The sequence below is a fragment of the Haliotis rufescens genome, unplaced genomic scaffold (genome assembly GCF_023055435.1).
Source record: "Haliotis rufescens isolate VD_foot unplaced genomic scaffold, xgHalRufe1.0.p SCAF_30, whole genome shotgun sequence".
Classification (NCBI taxonomy): domain Eukaryota; kingdom Metazoa; phylum Mollusca; class Gastropoda; order Lepetellida; family Haliotidae; genus Haliotis; species Haliotis rufescens.
Window position 1 is genome coordinate 1,971,987 of NW_025964002.1, and position 23,933 is coordinate 1,995,919.

The 23,933-nt window shown below is 41.7% G+C and overlaps 1 protein-coding gene across 3 annotated transcripts in view; it reads left to right on the plus strand.

Annotated features, from left to right (window-relative positions):
• The window catches only part of LOC124152236 (melanopsin-like), a 72,547-nt gene that overhangs the window by 27,584 nt on the left and 21,030 nt on the right, over positions 1-23,933 (plus strand). For 2 of the 3 annotated variants that reach the window (XM_046525100.2, XM_046525101.2), the window contains exon 2: positions 12,470-12,524. The gene's annotated coding sequence lies outside the window, so the exon portion shown is untranslated. Of the gene's footprint in view, positions 1-11,769; positions 11,830-12,469; positions 12,525-23,933 lie in introns of those variants that run through there. The other variant, XM_046525102.2, reaches the window with a different exon arrangement.

A 23,933-nucleotide genomic window follows, 5' to 3' on the forward strand; every position in this document is an offset into this window, starting at 1 on the left:
TACACCACACGCTGGTCATCAGACAGTATACATCTGACAGTATACATCAGAGAGTATACACCACACGCTGGTCATCAGACAGTATACATCAGAGAGTATACACCACACGCTGGTCATCAGACAGTACACATCAGACAGTATACATCAGAGAGTATACACCACACGCTGGTCATCAGACAGTATACATCAGAGAGTATACACCACACGCTGGTCATCAGACAGTACACATCAGACAGTATACATCAGAGAGTATACACCACACGCTGGTCATCAGACAGTATACATCAGAGAGTATACACCACACGCTGGTCATCAGACAGTACACATCAGACAGTATACATCAGAGAGTATACACCACACGCTGGTCATCAGACAGTATACATCAGAGAGTATACACCACACGCTGGTCATCAGACAGTACACATCAGACAGTATACATCAGAGAGTATACACCACACGCTGGTCATCAGACAGTATACATCAGAGAGTATACTCCACACGCTGGTCATCAGACAGTATACATCTGACATTATACATCAGAGAGTATACACCGAACGCTGGTCATCAGACAGTATACATCAGAGAGTATACTCCACACGCTGGTCATCAGACAGTATACATCTGACATTATACATCAGAGAGTATACACCACACGCTGGTCATCAGACAGTATACATCAGACAGTATACATCAGAGAGTATACATCAGAGAGAATACACCGCACGCTGGTCATCAGACAGTATACATCAGAGAGTATACACCACACGCTGGTCATCAGACAGTATACATCAGAGAGTATACATCAGAGAGTATACACAACACGCTGGTCATCAGACAGTATACATCAGACAGTATACATCAGAGAGTATACACCACACGCTGGTCATCTGACAGTATACATCTGACATTATACATCAGAGAGTATACACCACCCGTTGGTCATCAGACAGTATACATGTGACAGTATACATGTGACAGTATACATCAGAGAGTATACACAACACGCTGGTCATCAGACAGTATACATCTGACAGTATACATTAGAGATTATACACAACACGCTGGTCATCAGACAGTATACATCAGAGAGCATACATCAGAGAGTATACACCACACGCTGGTCATCAGACAGTATACATCTGAGAGTATACATCAGAGAGTATACACAACACGCTGGTCATCAGACAGTATACATCAGATAGTATACATCAGAGAGTATACACCACACGCTGGTCATCAGACAGTATACATCAGACAGTATACATCAGAGAGTATACACCACACGCTGGTCATCAGACAGTATACATCAGAGAGTATACTCCACACGCTGGTCATCAGACAGTATACATCTGACATTATACATCAGAGAGTATACACCACACGCTGGTCATCAGACAGTATACATCTGACAGTATACATCAGCGAGTATACACCACACGCTGGTCATCAGACAGTATACATCAGACAGTATACATCAGAGAGTATACATCAGAGAGAATACACCACACGCTGGTCATTAGACAGTATACATCAGACAGTATACATCAGAGAGTATACACCACACGCTGGTCATCAGACAGTACCAGACATTATTCTACAGACAGTGTAGACTAAACACTGTACATTAGATATCAGACGGTATCCTTCAGATAGTGTAGACTAAACACTGAACATTAAATATCAGACGGTATCCTTCAGACAGTGTACATTTGAGAACAGTACACATTTGGGAACGGATAAAGGTTAAATTATTTTCAGAAACGTTTAATGACCATTTTGATTTAGCTTCCTGCTATGACATCTTAAGACGCCGCAAGTTCTGATATACAAACTCTACTTCTCAGAATCTCACCTACACAGCACAGTATGATCACCTACACAGCACAGTATGATCACCTACACAGCACAGTATGATCACCCACACAGCACAGTATGATCACCCACACAGCACAGTATGATCACCAACACAGTATCTGAGACACCTGTCGTAATGTCTCTCGACCTCTTTAACTTTAGCCATGAGTGGTAGGTTTCCGACCGGTACAAACTTGGCACCAAAACGTCCTATTATTCTGTATGTCAAATTAAAAGACCATGTCTCGAGTAAACGTCTTTCAATTCCCTGTATACAACCCATTACTTTACAACATACTTTTCATTGCTTTACATTACTTCTTACTGATTCCTTTTACAACATGATGTTGACACAGACTATATTAGCCATCTGCAAAATCACAACGATCAGCGAGTTAACAAAACACGCTCAGCTCATTGCCGTCGATGTAACGTTGCCTTGGTGTCAGTATGAGTGCGGATGACTCACATGCCAGCACAAATGGGGCAGAGTGTAAACAGCAAGGTAAATCAATGTTTACCAGCTTCACGGGAAGAAGGTTTGAACCATCGAGAAGTCCTTTTCTCAGATAAGAAAGAAATATCGATTGAGACGAGATTGGGACAGTTAAGGGACAATGGGCTGTTGAGGAACGCCTGTCGCGTTAACGCACACACCCTAGCATTCTTCCGGGAGGTATTGCTGTGGTTTCTACAGAACCCAGGAACCAGAATCCTGTAACGGAAGCTAACGTTTCTAAATCTTATATAATTGAGATGGTTGGGCCGATAATTGTGTCAGCCATAACGCCAGCGACAGTTAAAAGCTATATAATTCTTGTTAATTGTTAACTTAAAATGTGGCCGGAATATTGTAATCACAGCGTATTCTTCTGTCAGGTGTGCAGACCAAGAGCGCCATCATAATATTCTATCTGTAACAATTTTATATCCCAGAATATTACGTAGCTATAGCCGGTCGCAATACAAGATATTTTTAAGATTAAAACAATGAGTCGGAATATTTAAGGAAGAACACCTTGCATCAATGTAATTCTCGTGGCACACAATTTCGTCTGAAATTGTGCCCGTGTGGAATAATTTCAATTGTTTCGTAAATCACTGTCCACGACATGTTGTCCATGATGCGATATGTCAGACATGCAATGTTGATTTTCCGATAGAAGGAGAATTTTTTTCTCCCCACTCACGACTGGGAATAGGATGGTTTGCAATTATTTATGAACATCAAATCGATTTACTCCAGTCCGTTTGTTTGTGGGTGTTTCCTAGGACAGGGAATATTTACATTCCACTGATGCAGCCGACGTCGGTTAACCTGAAAACATTACAGTTTTATCGTTGTGTGTATGCCAGCTTGTCACCATAACGCCGTGCTGTATATTAAGTATCAGACACCGTGCTGTATATTAAGTATCAGACACCGTGCTGTTTATTAAGTATCAGACACCGTGCTGTATAAAAAGTATCAGACACCGTGCTGTATATTAAGTATCAGACACCGTGCTGTATAAAAAGTATATCAGACACCGTGCTATATATTAAGTATGAGACACCGTGCTGTATATATAGTATCAGACATCGTGCTGTATATTAAGTATCAGACACCGTGCTGTATATATAGTATCAGACACCGTGCTGTATATTAAGTATCAGACACCGTGCTATATATCAAGTATATCAGACACCGTGCTATATATTAAGTATATCATACACCGTGCGTTATATTAAGTATCAGACACCGTGCTATATATTAAGTATGAGACACCGTGCTGTATATATAGTATCAGACACCGTGCGTTATATTAAGTATCAGACACCGTGCTTTATGTTAAGTATCAGACACCGTGCTGTATATATAGTATCAGACACCGTGCTGTATATTAAGTATCAGACACCGTGCTATATATCAAGTATATCAGACACCGTGCTATATATTAAGTATCAGACACCGTGCTGTATATTAAGTATCAGACACCGTGCTGTATATTAAGTATCAGACACCGTGCGTTATATTAAGTATCAGACACCGTGCTGTATATTAAGTATCAGACACCGTGCGTTATATTAAGTATCAGACACCGTGCTGTATATTAAGTATCAGACACCGTGCTGTATATTAAGTATCAGACACCGTGCTGTATATTAAGTATCAGCCACCGTGCTGTATATTAAGTATCAGACACCGTGCTGTATATTAAGTATCAGACACCGTGCTGTATATTAAGTATCAGACACCGTGCTGTATAAAAAGTATCAGACACCGTGCTGTATATTAAGTATCAGACACCGTGCTGTATAAAAAGTATATCAGACACCGTGCTATATATTAAGTATGAGACACCGTGCTGTATATATAGTATCAGACATCGTGCTGTATATTAAGTATCAGACACCGTGCTGTATATATAGTATCAGACACCGTGCTGTATATTAAGTATCAGACACCGTGCTATATATCAAGTATATCAGACACCGTGCTATATATTAAGTATATCATACACCGTGCGTTATATTAAGTATCAGACACCGTGCTATATATTAAGTATGAGACACCGTGCTGTATATATAGTATCAGACACCGTGCGTTATATTAAGTATCAGACACCGTTCTTTATGTTAAGTATCAGACACCGTGCTGTATATATAGTATCAGACACCGTGCTGTATATTAAGTATCAGACACCGTGCTATATATCAAGTATATCAGACACCATGCTATATATTAAGTATCAGACACCGTGCTGTATATTCAGTATCAGACACCGTGCTGTATATTAAGTATCAGACACCGTGCTGTATATTAAGTATCAGACACCGTGCTATATATTAAGTATCAGACACCGTGCGTTATATTAAGTATCAGACACCGTGCTGTATATTAAGTATCAGACACCGTGCTGTATATTAAGTATCAGACACCGTGCTGTATATTAAGTATCAGACACCGTGCTGTATATTAAGTATCAGCCACCGTGCTGTATATTAAGTATCAGACACCGTGCTGTATATTAAGTATCAGACACCGTGCTGTATATTAAGTATCAGACACCGTGCTGTATATTAAGTATCAGCCACCGTGCTGTATATTAAGTATCAGACACCGTGCTGTATATTAAGTATCAGACACCGTGCTGTATATTAAGTATCAGCCACCGTGCTGTATATTAAGTATCAGACACCGTGCTGTATATTAAGTATCAGCCACCGTGCTGTATATTAAGTATCAGACACCGTGCTGTATATTAAGTATCAGACACCGTGCTGTATATATGGTATCAGACACCGTGCTGTATATATGGTATCAGACACCGGGCTGTATATATGGTATCAGACACCGTGCTGTACATACCTGTTGGAGAGCGTGATAGTAGTAGCATGCATTAACGGCCTACTTGAAGACATGATCGTAGCATACAAGCAGGAGCAGGATAAAAGCAAAGTTATAGCTATTTGCTCTGACATCTTTCGTAAGAAATACATATCAAGTATGATATGATAATTATTATATTTGAAAAAGCCACCTTTGTAAACTTTCCTGAGGATGAATATTCCTTTGGACGAAAAGAGATGTTTCATTCAGTGGCAGCTTCTTCGGTGGGGGATGCGAGTATGATAACTTTATTTTTCATTTTAAATAACGTATATATTAACCAGTGCCATATTCAAATAGTTCTACATCGTATACGTTTATAATAAGGAACTTAATTGTAATTCTGCTTTTCTAGAAGCTGAATATAACCCAACAGGTGAGTGAGTATGGTTTTACGCCGCTGTTAGCAATATTCCAGCAACATCACGGCGGGGGACACCAGAAATGGGCTTCACATATTGTGAATCGGGAATCGAACCCGGGTCTGTATGTATGTATGTATGTATGTATATATATATATATATATATATATATTTATATATATTTATATATATATTCTTTCAATTATTTTCCAACTGAATGAATATTTGAATAAAATTTCTTTTCTTCTCAAACTATATATTCTATATAACGTTTGGCGAGGGACCACTTTAGGTGTCAAGAGGCGAGATAACTCTCCGTGATACATTTGTCATCCTGCAAGTCTGTAATGATAAAACATTATTAATAGTCGTTAGATATTATGGTTTCTGTATTTAGTGCACGAGAAAAGACATTAAACTGCAACTATAACGATAGTTGGCGATTTACTGATTCGGAAGATTTGATGTTTGCCTCATCCGAATCATATACAGCGGAATGACGAGGACATCCTCATCACTCTCTCGATAAGACTCCAAAATCAATCATATCGCCATTTACTTCAGCTCACATTAGATTCAGTGGCTGCTGGGTGAAATCTGATACGAGTCTTCAGGAAAGTGACGTTACTTTAACCACGATCATATAATGCTGCGGTAGTTTCGATGTCGCAGCTGACACTAATAACGTCACAGACGCTGCCACCCACGACACACACCTACACGGACGGCGGCAGGTGTTGTGGGAAGTAGACGTGGTAGTAGACCACCTGTTGGAGAAGACACAACTCTAATTATCCCTACATTTGAAATGCAACAGCTTCATTGTTGAATGATCTACCACTGGAAATATAACAATCCTCAAACTTGTCATCTTTTCAGAGACAGATAAAACATTCATTTTTAGACAGGCTAACTCGGACTCTTCCAACAAGCGCTCAGATCATAGTTTACTGTGTGAATGTTGGCGCTCTATAAGTGCATATTATTATGATTGTACAGATAAAACTATATAAAAAATGCAGCAAAGAGGGGTTGGGTGATCCTGGCATAGTCAGGGTGGTTAGGCCCATCATCAGCTCAGGGCCCCTGCCCCCTCTACACGCAGGCCAGATAGCGAATGGGTCTTCTCCAAGGAGGGGGCACGGATGGCCCAGTCGTTTAAGGTGCCGCAATTCGCTGTGCAGAGTTGCGTACCTTCGGCACGCCAGAAACCTATGATTGTGGGTTCGAATCCCGGTTCGCCCCAATTATGTTTCTAGGTTTGTCAGCACCATACCCGTGCTCGTGGGTTTCACCGAAGTGGTAAATGTCTGAGACCTGCATCACTTCGGGCTTTCCTCCCACATTAAACTGACACGCCGTGATATAACTGGAATACTGTTAAAAGCGGCGTTAAACCCATCTCACTCACTCTCCCAGGAAGCGCTGCCTTGTCGAACCTACCAAGAACGTTTTTGGAGAATGTGAAGACTCCCCAACACTGCAGCCTTCTGCATTACCCAGATTTTCAGAAGGGCTGTATTCCTGGTAGCAAACCCGGGTACTCTCCCAATGTCAGTCAACAGATTGGGAGGTACCAAAACTTAGGCACCGAGAACAATGGGGAGTCGGACAACTCGGTAGGTGGGATGCAAGCATAACATTTCTAAAGCGAGTTCTATATGTTTGCCATGTTTCCCCTGACTCCTGCCAATCACATTAGTGTCAAAAGTGACAGAAAATTCAATTACATAAAATATTAGATATATTAGATTTATGAAAAATGACAAGATCGGGTTAGATTATTATCATCGTTAGAGGTGTTCACGTCACGGGAGTGGGCGCATGTGGTATTCTCGAAAGGTAGCAATCATTATTGGCTGGAACCTATGGTTTGTAAAAGAACCATTCCACACCAGAGTACAGTCAATGGTCGCGACGTATAGTGAGTGAATGTTGGTTTAAACTCCGCTTTAAACATTATTTCAGTTGTATCGAGGCGTGTCAACTTTGAGGAAACCATAGACCGATACCCAGATGGTGAAGGACCTAACGTACCACGTGACCTAAATACGTCACAAAAGAATTCTCTGTCTGCACACGACTACTGGTTAGGACGTATGCGCAGAAAACGAAACCGTGACATTCACGTTAATATAAGCCTCGTTGTGGGATACGCAGTGCTTGGGATGGTCGCTTGATGTTTACCTTTAAAGTTTATTGATAGTCTTAATTGATACAGGCCTTGCGCGTTTATGGTACAGGGGCCAAGTAAAAATCATTATCTTTATAATCCTGGATTCTGTCCAACTAGCAAAGGATGCTGGGGAAGTCAGCTGTCCGGTGGCCTGGCGGTTAAGGTGTTCGCTAGTCAGGTTTAATTCCCCACATGGGCACAATGTTCGAAGCCAATTCCTTGTATCCCCGGGGCTGTCGGGTAGCCTAGTGGTTAAAGCGTTCGCTCGTCACACCGAAGACCCGGGTTCATTCCCGACATGGGTACAATATGTGAAGCCCATTTCTGGTGTCCCCCGCCGTGATATTGCTGGAATATTGCTAAAAGCGGCTTAAAACCAAACTCACTCACTCACTCGCCTTGTGTCCCCCGCCTTTTTATGACCACTTAAAGCACTACCAGTAACCATATTTACTCAGTGACGGAGACAGATTAGAATTGATGACGGAATAGAAGTTTTTTTTATCCTAACTCTTTGCCCGAGACGTATAATTACAACAAATATACACGATCTCTTCTCCCAATACCCTAATGGTATTGCAAGGTTTCTAATATTACACTGATAGCATCTAAAATAATTATTTATTATCATCTAATATATCTGTACCTAATGAACGCTAACAAAGTAAGCGCTTTCACGGAGAGGATTCTCCTCAAGTAATTACCCCCTATTGCTTAACTGGACCCGATAGGCCATTAGACAAGCATGCACTTAATAAAAATTGCCGATGAAGGGGTTCTGGTTATTGCAGACCGTGATTCCTCTGTAGAATGTAGAATGTTTGTTGAGCTGCACTGCAAACTTGCATCCAACATTGGTCGCCAGCAACATATGCTGGTCGTGTTGCTGAAGACCTATTGTAACCCGGATGTTCACGGGTTGTACGTCTTGTAGATCGGGTCACCATGGTCACGCACGGGGACCTGGTTGATTGCGTATGATCGTACCCCAACGGCGTGGATCGTTGCTCATATTATCAACCACTATTTTGTCTGGCCCAGACTCGATTATTTACACGCTATTGGACTATTGTGCGACGCTTAACAAACAAAAAGGACAATATAATTTCAATGATGACATACCATTGTCAACAATATTAAGGATATACAATGGCGTATAAACCCTATAGTATAGCACAAGTTGTATCATTGCATGCTGATTATATATCACGGCACAAGTAAGCCACGCGGCTGTCCTCGAAACCTGTAAATCCTAACCACCAAAATGCATTTAGAACATGTGTCGACAACGAACTTCGATAGATGTCGATAAGGGTATGTCTGCACAATAAACTCATGTCACAGATGTGAATTGATCTTATCTACGCGATGTTTGATTGATAAGTTGATGACTTGAGTTGTTTTAGATACATCTTGTTACGTGTCGATTCCCACGTTGAAGTAATATGTTAAGCCGGAAATATGTAAGAAAAATATTTTAGTGTGAAACCAACAAACAGCCAACAAATGGAAAACAATCAACAAATTAATCTATTATCAAATTCACCAGGTTTACAAATCAATACAAATTACTACATCGCAATTACCATGACAGTACACAATAGAGTGGTATTCAATGGCACTTTATTATACAATGGCACTATATAACACCATGGAACTATATAATACCTTGGCACTATATAATGCCATGGCACTATTTAATACCATGGCACTATATAACACCTTGGCACCATATAACACCATGGCACTATATAATACCATGGCACTATATAATACCATGGCACTATTTAATACCATGACACTATATAATACCATGGCACTATATAATACCATGGCACTATATAACACCTTGGCACTATATAACACCATGGCACTATATAATACCATGGCGGTGGTCAGTATCAAATGCAAAAACAGTGGTGATAGCCAAAGTCACTGATAATAATATATTCACCCAGCATCAGTGGACAGTGGTCAAGCTTCCGATATCGGCCTAGGCTGGGAATCAGGGGTGATAATTGATCTTCACACGAAGCCAGTCTTGATGTAATATGAGATGTGAGATGACAGGCACGCATTTGCGTCACTTGCATAGTCCACCTAGCTTCCAGAACTTCCCATCACATCACAGAATATCCCACATGTTTCTATAACGCTAGTCACTCTTCTATGCTATTTCGGAAGTTTACATATCGCACTAGCAACTAAATAAAATAACTTCCTCACCACTGCTTACATTAAATTGTGCAACATTCCTGACAACTAATCATTTTCCAAAAACAATGCAATGAACTTCTACTGAATCTCAACAGAAACAATGTAAAAGCAACAAATTACACTGTCATACAACAACCTCCATGACATTGAATAATGTGCACAACAAACACTTTTCTATGACGCAGTTTCTTATGAAAGCATTTTAGAGCCACTTGTTTTTTCACCAAGTGACCCTAACAGCTACCGTAATTTCTTCCATGTGATGATCAGAACTCATCAATCAACCCTCGTACAGAATAAGTTGGCGTATAGCTCCCGATGTAATGTGACGCGATGGGGACCTGACCTTCATGTAACGCCCCCCCCCCCCCCCCCCCCCCCCCAACACCGCCCTCCCCAAACCCCACCCAAACCCACTCCACTTCACCCGTTTGGTGACAGTGCTAGTTGCTGCATACAGTTTTACGCTACCCAAGACACAGACATAACACCCACGGCTCGACGCTTAGTTGATTATCGACCCTGGACCAGCAAACCAGTGGTCGATAACATGAGCACCGAAGCACTGTCAGGTACGATGACGTACAACTAGCCAGGTGGCGCAGGATGTCTTGATGCCAGTTTTAGTCAACAAGCATTGGTGATAGTAGGTGGCGTTCTGCCCCGGGACCCCGCACAATCATCAATGTAGGTTTGTTATACTTTCCACACAGCAGCGCTATATCGATTCTTTCATAACATATGTCAGCAAATCGAACACCGCATGCGCCGCTTTTACGCATGCTTCCGGTTTTCTAGATTACCTGTCGCAAAACTCGTTAGTTGTGCAGTATGTTACGTTATGACTAAATTACGAATCTTTGAACGCGCATTTACTCAGAGTGATAGTCCCGGACCGGCAACAGTTCCCTACTCCATCAAGGCTTGACAACAGTGGAACCACAGTCGTTGCCCATGGGAATACTTTCAAAACATAATTTTAATTTCCTGGCAAAGATGTTCTATGTTATTATCTTATTATAACCAAATAAGGAAATTGCACAATTTAAAACCCATTAACTCCTATTACCCAAATAAACTAATAGAGTTGCGTCCCTTGTGCATGCAAGAAACCTATCACAGTGGGTTTGAATCCCAGTTCGTCATGATGCCACCAAAGCGCGCTCCGTGATCAAGCTGACACGCCGTGATAGAGCTGAAATACCGTTCAAAGCGGCACTGGACGAAACTCGTTCACTCATTTCCATGACAACATCTTGTTTTACGTAATATTACTTTTCTGTAGGGTTCTAGTGTGACCTAACAGTATTGTTGGAAAAGATTATTAGTCTCAACCTAACACATGCAATGCCTGTAGGTGTGTAGATATAATCGAATAACCGTTACTATCGTGTCATGCGTTATGCCCCATTGTTCAAATAACGTGCCATGTTACATACAGTATTGCCCCAGGCACACCATACAACACGGTTCATACCGATAACATACAACTCCACACAAAGACCTCGCAGTCCAAACACCTGTCTGATTACAGGTCATTGCTATTATACTCAGCTGACATAAAATGCCCGTCTCGATATGTACAGTCAGGCAGAGCGTGTATACACACTAGCGTTGAATAATCCATGGCACCAAGAACAGCCATGACGTCATCGCCTGAAAGAATACCATCGCTACCTGAGTCATCGGACCCAGGTGTGTAGTCTGCGTTGGCGCTAGTGATGCCAGGAATCCTCTCAAAGAACATCATTGTTCTCAAGCGCCATGTCGTGAACCTAATCTGGGATATGGAGAGAATGTTTTCTGATATTTCCCAAGAGTGGATCAACTTAACGGATGAGATTTAGGTAGGCAGGACCGACGATACGCGCTACAACTCCACCGTGAATCTAAGCTTGTCTGTAGTTAACACAAGCACCAAATAGTTGAAATTTGAATGGACAGCGTTTTTTTTAAACCGGAATTGTAAATGTGTCTTTAAAATATGATTTGACAGTGTGTCTGTGCTGTCTTGTCAGACACGTACAAGGGTCTGATTATTGATCATGTTCTTTAATTTGTGACAAGAAAATATAAGAATTTGTTTTAGATTTCCATATCGACCGCATCTCCACCTGTTAACAATCCATGCAGTATGTAGATGTAGGTTAAGTCTGTAAATGTCACGATGTGTACTGCTATTCTCACTGTGGCAGCACTTCCACCTGACATACACACTTCATGCATGTGTATCGTATGTTAACCGGATGTTCGCCAATACTGTCAATTAATAAGATAGTATTATGATTTGAAATGGGACAGTAGAGTGATAGACACAGACGGGACTGATTGTCAATACTGTGCGGGTAGGCTGGTGAACGGTATGGATATTAGATAGACGCAACATGCTGCAGCTGTTGTGTAAAACTAAATTAAAATAGATTAAACTGTGCACGCCTTTCAAACCTATATCAATATGTAATTATTGAACTGATGTACGTTTTACAGATACCTGGGCTATTTCCACCTGGATATCGGAGGTCGTGACTACAGCGATGATTCGGTGAGTGATCTGTGTCATGTAAGGGTGAGTGAGTGAGTGAGTTGGGTTTAACGCCGCTTTTAGCAGTATTCCAGTTATATCGCGACGTGTCAGCTTAATGTGGGAGGAAAGCCCGAAGTGATGCAGGTCTCAGACGTTTACCACTTCGGTGAAACCCACGAGCACGGGTATGGTGCTGACAAACCTAGAAACATAATCGGGGCGAACTGGGATTCGAACCCACAGGTTTCTGGCGTGTCCAAGGGACGCAACTCTGCACAGCGAATTGGGGCGCTTTAGACGACTGGACCCCCGTGCCCCCTGCCATGTAAGGGGGCGGTGGGGTAGTGTAATGGTGAAAGTGTTCATCAGTCACACCAGGAACCCGGGTTGGCTCCCTCCATGGGTACAATGTCCAAAACCAGTTGTTACTGTGTCGCGTCCTTTTTATCATTAAATAGTTTACTTGTTATTATTGAACCGTTTAGTTTGTATTTGTCCACGTGCTTACTACGTCATTTATCAAAACATTTGTAATTACTGTAACCTATATTACTCAAAGAAGTTAAGGAATACCCGATAATGTCACATGACTATAGTAAAATATAGTAATATGAAAGAATCGCGTGTTTGTATACATTAAGTATATGGTGAATTCTGAACATTAAGAAAATCAGGTTGACAGGACGACTTAAAGTAGATAAGTAAATGAATTAATGTATCTTGTATCAATGATACATGTACACAAGGGTACATAGGTTGTATCAATGATACATGTACACAAGGGTACATATGTTGTATCAATGATACATGTACACAAGGGTACATATGTTGTATCAATGATACATGTACACAAGGGTACATATGTTGTATCAATGATACATGTACACAAGGGTACATAGGTTGTATCAATGATACATGTACACAAGGGTACATATGTTGTATCAATGATACATGTACACAAGGGTACATATGTTGTATCAATGATACATGTACACAAGGGTACATATGTTGTATCAATGATACATGTACACAAGGGTACATATGTTGTATCAATGATACATGTACACAAGGGTACATATGTTGTATCAATGATACATGTACACAAGGGTACATATGTTGTATCAATGATACATGTACACAAGGGTACATATGTTGTATCAATGATTCATGTACACAAGGGTACATATGTTGTATCAATGATTCATGTACACAAGGGTACATATGTTGTATCAATGATTCATGTACACAAGGGTACATATGTTGTATCAATGATACATGTACACAAGGGTACATATGTTGTATCAATGATACATGTACACAAGGGTACATATGTTGTATCAATGATACATGTACACAAGGGTACATATGTTGTATCAATGATACATGTACACAAGGGTACATATGTTGTATCAATGATACATGTACACAAGGGTACATATGTTGTATCAATGATTCATGTACACAAGGGTACATATGTTGTATCAATGATACATGTACACAAGGGTACATATGTTGTATCAATGATACATGTACACAAGGGTACATATGTTGTATCAATGATACATGTACACAAGGGTACATATGTTGTATCAATGATACATGTACACAAGGGTACATAGGTTGTATCAATGATACATGTACACAAGGGTACAACTGTTGAACGAATCAGCACCGATCAAGAAGACCGTTTAGAGCCCCGAGGTATTAATCCAACTGCAGGGTCGGTCCGAAGTCTCCGACTACGTATAGGGTTCGACCTGTATACATGTATTTACTGAGTACACAGTCGACAGCAGGCTTGTAGGGACGAGGATGTTATAACATGCAATTAGCGTTCTCAAGGAGACACTTCAAAACTCGGCGCCAACATTGTTCCCTTACCTTGGACATTTATGAGCAGAATTTGAAAGCAACATACACAAAGCACGAGGCTGAAATCATGCTCTGATTAGGTAATGGAAATTTCAACTTTAACTTTTCAAATACACAACCACAATAGTGTAGATCTACAACCTTTTACCCACGCACGGAGAGCTGACGGAGCTAGCATTGTGTCATGTGTCTGTACACAAGCCGAGGCAACAACACACGTTGTCGAAATATTACCGGTCTGAAAACAGTCGCCGAAACAACTATGATTCCCGCATCAAATACATCACTATCGAATAACGCTTTCTTGTTTGTTACATATTCAGCCACCATCAAGCATGGACGTATACGTTATTTTGTCAAGACGGTTCTGTCGTGCTATCCAGCTGAGATACCATGCCGCAGCTTAGCATACCCCACCAAGACACGGTATACTGACTCCGAGCCCACCAGTCTTTGTTTTATTCCTTTAATACTCAGGGCCAGGCGGCCTAACAAAATCAATTGTACGGAAGCGCACAATGATCACATTCAAACATTCTATTACTTTAAATCTTGAAATTAACGCGATCGTGAATTAAATGCGAAAAATGCGAGTGGTCTTTGCTCGCATTAAATAACTTCGCATCTATGTCTTCAGCTATCAACAATAAGACGGCCTCACTGCACACTTAGGATAGCGGAAATATACTTGAATATAAACACAAACACGGTTTATTGAGCAGCAGTTCTAACAAGTATATAACAATGTCTTATAGAAATATATCCTTTATATAGATAACAACATCGTGATTGTTTGTAAGATCGCTTGAGGAAAACATCTTGCCCTTTCGTGAAGTTTCAAGTCTTTATACTCTTCCAACTTCTAAACGCCTCTCAGAGACTATATTTCCAAATATTTCCGAATTTAAGCGTATTCTCGTACGGTACATCATTATTATATTTAACAAACCCTGAAATATATAATTGCAAAACCATTCTGAAGCATAACAACGAATCGACAATGTATTATTGGCACTTTTCTTCACACCAAGATTGATGCACAATGCTGGAGTATCTGTAGACTTTGTAGTAGAGGTTGACCACAGCCCTCTGGGAAGGGTAGAGATTGCCAGGAATAGATGGGTCGTGTCCTCTACGTCTGCGACGACATCAAGGACACGCTACGTCCACGGTGGCGGTGATATAATTGTCCCAGAACCCCCCAGGATTCTTCGGTGATGGGAGACTGACAAGGGGGCAATCAAATCTGGCTGTACTTAAGAAACGCTTGCTGTGCTGTATATCGATGTGCTCGTCTTATCATGGGTATCGATGGCAGATTTGATCAGAAACTGGATCTTCCGAGCACTCTGGACGGGAACATTAAACCAGTTAACGATGGACAGTTTGTGTGGGGTGGTTTGTAAGTCAGTAGTTTCAGCTTTTACTGCCCTGCCAATCACACGGGGCTGATATGAACATATTAACTGGTTTCTTGGGGTTATGTTGGTTAGTTCAGTGGTTAGTGAGCTCGCGATTCCGGGTTCGATTCCATGTTATAATTGTATGAGAACACATTCACTGTACCAAATGGTAACTCCAGTCTTAAAGTGTCAATAGTACTCAAATGCCATCCCTGGCTCAAATAACACCATGTGCAACTTTATCATTAACCTTCTTGAATAACGTGAGCCACTGTTGATCGACTTGCATGTCTGGTGGATTAGCTCCATCCTTCTCACTCCAAGGTGACGATCACATGTCTAAAGGAACAACTGCTACTTGAATGAAGCAGTAACACGATCTGTCTCATCAGCTCGGTCTCCATCACACATCAAAGTGATCTATGAAATAACTACATTGATGTTTGTGAACAAGATCAATGCGGATTCAGAGGCTGAGTGGGAAGACAGTTTAACTGTTATATCCTTGTAAAAAGAAATAATTAGTTTACGTTACTGAGCCTTGTTCTTCATCAGGACGGGAACCTTGGTACTTCATCTGTTTCATCCTGTCGACAAGAGATGGAATGTTACATCAGAAGATGCGGCTGTTCTTGCGCCCAGCGCCAATGCCCCCTGGATAGGTCGGGTATTAGTTGGTTGGTTTCTTGTTTAACGCCGCACTCAGGAATATTCCAGCTATATGACGGCGGTCTGCAAATAATCGAGTCTGGAACAGACACCCGATCCCGTTATTCGCTTCAAACAAGCATAGTCGCCTTCTACGGCAAGCTTTGTTGCTGAAGACCTTCTACCCAGTATCTTCATTGGGGAAGTGATTTTGAGAACACCGTTTTCAACCGCTTTTAGATGGAGAATGGGGACATTTTATAATAAGAAATGGACCAGACAATCCAGTGATTGATATCATGAGCATCGATCCACACAATTGAGATTCGATGACATGTATCAACCAAGTCAGCGAGTCTGACCAACCGATCCCGTTAGTCGCCTCTTACGACAAGCATAGTCACCTGTTACGGCAAGCATGGGTTGCTGAAGACCTATTCTACCCTGGATCTTCACTGGTAGGTCGGGTATTACAAGATAGGTAACTCGCGGTGTTGATTCTTTCTAACAGCCTTGTTCCATTCAACGTTGGCGAGACAGTTTTATTAATAAAACATTGTAAGACAAACAAATTGATGTCAAATTGTTCCATCAATGCTTCAGACATGTTTTGGCATAGGTTTTGCTTCAAATGTCGTCATCAGGTAGACTCGGGGGGAAGTGCCTGGCTTTGCTTCTTCCGGATATGTTCTCCGCGGCATCTAGCAGTCTGTAGTTCACAGAGAACAAGACGATATAGCTTTCAACTTTATCGCTGTGTACCCCGTGCTCCAGTGGTGTTTCTTGACATTTCGTTTACATGACGAAAAGGCAAAAAAGATCGGCATGTCGACATCACTGAATAAGCCACCATCCCACCGTGCTGCCTGTATCAACACATCACATATGCACGTGCTTTCGTCGAAGCGGCAAGCGGGCGTCGACGCGACGGAATTTACTGGGAGAGTTGCGTCTCTTAGGGAAGCTAGGATCCGCTGATCGACGGTTCGAGGCCCAGATGTCTCCTGATTTTGATCTTTGGTTTGTCAGCACCACATCCGAGCTCGATGTTCCACCAGAGTGGTCAACGCCTGAGACCTCCGTGAGTACCTCGTCTCGTGTAAGCAAACACGTCGTTAAATAACTGATATATTATTTAACGCGGCGTTATTCTCACTCACTCACTCGTAAAACAACTGAGGATCATATGGCCACAATGGCTATAATGTGTACATGCAGTTGACTTTAGGACTTTTGCGTGCGGATCAACTCTGTCACCCTCTTCAGTCGTTTGGGGTCGGCGAGGTAGCCAAGTGGTTAAAGCGTTCGCTCATCATGCGGGGGACCCAGGTTCGATTCACCACATGGGTACATTGTGTGAAGCCCATTTCTGGCGTCCCCCGCCGTGGAATGTCTGTAATATTGCTAAACGCGGCATAAAACCATATTCACTCATACACCCTCTTCAGTCGTTTGCCTGTTCCGTGTTCCGATATAGACTAACATCTAGTCTCTGAAATGAACATATTTTACAGAAAAAACCCAGTTGTTAAATTATAGTTTTAAAATATAATAAAAAGGAGCCCAGAGACTTTCTTCCTGATACTGCAGTTTTCTAGACTTGCCAAACATTATAGACTTGCATGGGCTGTTTTGGATATATTTGTTTTAGAGTCTGTACGACAGACTAGTTCCAATACAACACTGCAACAAACCTCGCGTTAAACTATTCATTCGTTTTCTGTCGGAAGCCGGTGAACATTGTCATGCATAAACATTCCCTTGATCTCGGATGTCAAGGGGTCTCCCACCTGGGATGAATGAAGGATAGACGAGTACGCTAGTCTGATCAGCCTAAGTACAAGACGGTTAGCAGATTGTGAGGCTTCCTTGTGTATACCGTAGCCCAACAGGCGGCGTTGAAGACCTTTCTTGTACGATCAATGTTATTCCTGTCACGGTTGAATTCTTTAACACGTATGTCGTTGATGTACCGGTAGTTTTAGATGTGGTACGCACAGGTGCTGTCCCTTTATGCTTGATGGGTTTGTTGATATGCTGGTGTAGACGGCGGTGGGGTGAGAGGGGTGTATCTGAGGATTGTGGGTGGGGTAGACGACTTGTAGTGGACAGGACAGGTTGTCCCGACATCTCGAAAACATGTGAATACTTTTGTCGCGTGACAGGGATCAGCCGCACCGTCGGCTAACGGTGGTTTATAGAATATTCGTGAATTACATTGCGACTACAAATGGCAATTCATTGATTATTTTTATTGGGTTGATGAAAGTGTTATGTTGTGTAGTTAATGTAGTGTAGTGCATATTTTATACTGATTGTCTGAGTACAGTTTCAGAATGATAATTACACATGCGATTATCTCCACATTAGCCACAGAAACAAATGATAGAAGAACCGACGTCATCACTTCCAAAAGAGGTAATTCTGATATTTCCGGGGGTGGGGGGGGCGGCACGGGTGGCCCAGTCGTTTAAAGCGTCGCTGTGCGCCAGGTACATGGAGGTTTGGTAACGACAATAACAACATCTTTACAAGACATTCCCGTAGACGACGACAATATTATCATCTTTACAAGACAACCACGTAGACGCCGACAATGATAACATCTTTACAAGACAACCTCGTAGACGACGACAATGATAACATCTTTACAAGACAACCACGTAGACGCCGACAATGATAACATCTTTACAAGACAACCACGTAGACGCCGACAATGATAACATCTTTACAAGACAACCTCGTAGACGACGACAATGATAACATCTTTACAAGACAACCACGTAGACGCCGACAATGATAACATCTTTACAAGACAACCACGTAGACGCCGACAATGATAACATCTTTACAAGACAACCACGTAGACATCGACAATGTTAACATCTTTACAAGACAACCACGTAGACGACGACAATGATAACATCTTTACAAGACAACCACGTAGACGCCGACAATGTTAACATCTTTACAAGACAACCACGTAGACGACGACAATGATAACATCTTTACAAGACAACCACGTAGACGCCGACACTGATAACATCTTTACAAGACAACCACGTAGACGACGACAATGATAACATCTTTACAAGACAACCACGTAGACGACGACAATATTATCATCTTTACAAGACAACCAAATAGACGACGACAATGTTAACATCTTTACAAGACAACCACGTAGACGACGACAATGATAACATCTTTACAAGACAACCACGTAGACGACGAAAATGTTAACATCTTTACAAGACAACCACGTAGACATCGACAATGTTAACATCTTTACAAGACAACCACGTAGACATCGACAATGTTAACATCTTTACAAGACAACCACGTAGACGACGACAATGTTAACATCTTTACAAGACAACCACGTAGACATCGACAATGTTAAAATCTTTACAAGACAACCACGTAGACGACGACAATGTTTACATCTTTAGAAGACAACCACGTAGACGACGACAATGTTTACATCTTTACAAGACAACCACGTAGACGACGACAATATTAACATCTTTACGAGACATTCCCGTAGACGACGACAATGTTTACATCTTTACAAGACAACCACGTAGACGACGACAATATTAACATCTTTACGAGACATTCCCGTAGACGACGACAATGTTAACATCTCCACAAAACATCTACTTAGACGACGACAGTGTTAACATCTCGACAAGCCATTGACGAAGACGGCGACAATATCAACGTCTTTACAAGACATTACAGATGATTGAATGTCTTGAAATAATCGTAGCTGTCAGGTTATTTTAATGCCAGTACTCGCCTGCCAAATGAACTATAGCTTGATCTTTAGTTAATCTGACTTTTTGTCGCTTAAAGATGAAGCAAAGTGTCCATCATTCATTAGTTCTTGTCGAGGCAGTATTGGTAGTGACACTTACACGTGCGAGAAGCATTGAAGTAGGACAATCACACGAGGCCATCGTAAGCAGTGTATTCGTCGATAAATCTTCTTGACTGCGTCAATAACCAATTCGTCCCTGTGATGGAACACGTGTACACGTGGGTGGTGCCAGGAATGTAGGGACAGAGTCACTGCTTGCTTTTAGACTTCCTGCTCATTCAATGTTAGTGAAGGGTGACGCTCTGGGCAGTCGGGACCAGGGTCTCTCTCACTGGCCACGCACTGGTCAGGGGGTCACACAATGCTGTATACTGCCATGCAAATAGTGGGGATACATAGCCAGGCACACACCATCAGTCATCCTGACAAGCTACATCATCCATTCATTATTCATCCCATATATGCAAACAGTAAATGGTAAATATATTTAATTGTGATTGTACTGGAAATATTCTGTCGACAATGTTCCTGTTGTTCAGTAGTTAACACATGTCGTAACCTGAGGTTAAGTTTATATTACAAGCAAGTGTGCTATTGTGTTATTTAGAGAGTGTTATTATATAAGCCTTGTGGTCCAAGGTCTGTCTTATTGGCCCTGGGCAACATTGATGTGCCTCAGGTCAATATTGATGTGCCTCAGGTCAATATTGACTGAGCGAGGACCTATAAAAAGGCCAATAGGAAAACACCCGCTTAATGACGCGTTTATTAATTGACGTTGTTAATAGATGTTTCCATGTAGTACGAGTCAAGGAGTAAACATGTCAGAGTTATAGGAAGTCAGGATCCACGGTCTATCTTACGACGAAGTGTGGGGCGGCAGCCTATCGCCTTGTTGTGATTTGAATGCAAGGAATGTTATCACGTGTAAAAGCCGTATTGGCCCGCTCAAATACCGCATTGGCCCGCTCAAATACCGCATTGGCCCGCTCAAATACCGTATTGGCCCGCTCAAATACCGCATTGGCTCTCTCAAATACCGTATTGGCCCGCTCAAATACTGTACTGGATCGCTCAAATCCTGTATTGGCCCGGCAAATACCGCATTGGCCCGCTCAAATACCGTATTTGCCCACTCAAATACCGTATTTGCCCACTCAAATACCGTATTAGCCCTCTCAGATACCGTATTGGCCCTTTGGTTCTTCCATATGTTGAAGGCCGATTTGGGCGTATGATGGATAGTCGATTACTAATGGAGGCTATTGGGCCTCTTTGAGCGATTACACATCTACCATCTACCATCTACCATCTACCGTCTGCGCCAGTCAGCGGTAGGTTACCCCCAACTGACGACAAATCAAAGATATCAATATGACGGTTTACAATAATTACATGATATAAACGTAAGTCATGTGTCATCTTTGCGACTAACACCAACAGGAACAGATGGGGAGTAGATATATAGCACACAATGATTGGTAAAAGATGACCTAGATATAAGGTAAACTTTGTGACTGACCCCTTGACCGTGGGAGACCGGGGACGTGGCACTGACAGAACTACACAACTGCTGGTCGGTGGGCGGGGCCTTAAGTGTATATGTAACTCCAATTCATAGCTAAAAGACTGGGTTTGGGTAGGGGAACAAACGTTGTTCACCAACAAACAGATCGATGGAGGGTTAACGTAAGCTTGTGATAATGAGTGAGTGAGTGAGTTTAGTTTAACGCCGCTTTTAACAGTATTCCAGTCATATCACGGCGTGTCAGCTTAATGTGGGAGGAAAGCCCGAAGTGATGCAGGTCTGAGAAGTTTACCACTTTGGTGAAACCCACGAGCACGGGTATGTGTGATAATGATAACGGTGATTTATGATTTGATGATACTTATGGGTAATGATTGATGGCGAGGATGATGATGTTTATGAGGATGGTGAAGACGACGACAACGATGATGATGATGACGACGGTGATGATGATGATGATGATAATGATGATGACGACAGTGATGATGATGAAGATTATGATGATGATGATGATGATGATGCTGATGCTGATGCTAATTACGACGACGATGACGGTGATTTAGTATTTGATGATAATTATGGGTAATGACGACTGACATTCAGTTGAAAAAGTTAACAACAGCTACAACATTCCGTTCAAACAATTCATAACGTGTACATGCGGGCCTTCAAAGACATCGATGTGTTTGGTGCGGGTTTTAAATACAGAGAAATTAACAACGTTCCTGTCAATCAGATTGTGATATATGCAATGTTTGCATCAACAATTCAAAGACACATTATCTCAATGACGATCAGCCAGCTCCACAGTGACCATGTAACGCTGTAATGTACATCGCTCTCAGGTGTGATGGATCATTAATGAACAAACCATTATGTACGACTAACGAACGAAGGTGTCGAATCCATTTAATGTCTCGACACAATGAATTATATATTGATGTAGGGCTGTTAAAAGAGTCGTCTTTTTTCTCAACCGTTCACGTGACTTTTGCTGCCAATTTAATGATGACCACTTTGGGGACGAGGCCATCAGAAACATGAGCTGATTCAACACACCGGTAATGGCGGGTCACATTACACTTGGCCAAGTCACGTGTTGGAAGTATGAATCATTTATGCGGAAAATAGATTTTTTTCATTGCCATCTATTTTGGATGGAAAGGCAATAAAAGTGGTCTACTTGTTTTAATCTCGGCCATGGCATGTTTGAGATATACAAACGAGTTTCAGATATGTTGATTCCTATTGGGTTTAAGAATGTTGACAATTGTTTGTAGTTTTGTGTGACTAAGGGCTTATTTCACGGATACTGATACAAGACGGTGACTGGTAAAACTTATGCATTATAATAGGGTTTGTGTTTGTCTCTGTAAAGGTTGGGCGGGTGTGTGGAACTCAGTTGACAAGGGATTCAGATATCCCGAAATTCGTTTAAGAATGTTTAAGAAAACGCAAGTGTTCCAATAAACGTCTGTATCTGGTTTAGACTTTTTAAAAAAGAAGTTTCATTTCATTTCCGGAATATGACTAAAATGTCTTTACATCATTTACATCATTTCCGGTCTCATTAACATCATTTCCGGTTTGAATTGGTCCCTTCTGAGAGTCTATGGATGGGGTGGTCAGGCTCGGTGACTTGGCTGATGACGTGTTAACGTACCAAAACGTGAAACGGTGCTCATTATGTCAATCACTGGATTGTCTGGTCGAGACTCGCTTATTTCCAGGAGGCCGTCATATTGCTGGAATATTGCTGAGTGCGGCGTACAACAACAAACGGACATGTAAACCAAGTGGCGGCGTGACGTGATGGTTTACTGGTTTGCCACACTCAACAATATTCCAGCTGCATGACGGCTTCTGTAGATAATCCAGTCTTTTGTTTCCATGGAAAGAGACTGGCAATTGATTGACGTCATGAGATCGGTTATCATTACACGTAATATAAGTTTTGTATAATGATTGTCATGGAAACGCGATTAGACCGGAGTTTAATCATCCCTTCCACAATCCTCACACGCTCTGTGTAGCCACAGTGCCAAAGTTCAGCGATAGGACATGCATCCAGATAAACAGAAGGCTAAGACTGCAACCACGTTGTGTGTGTTGGTGGAGGAGGGGTAATTAGTCCATGGTGATGAGGCCGGAAA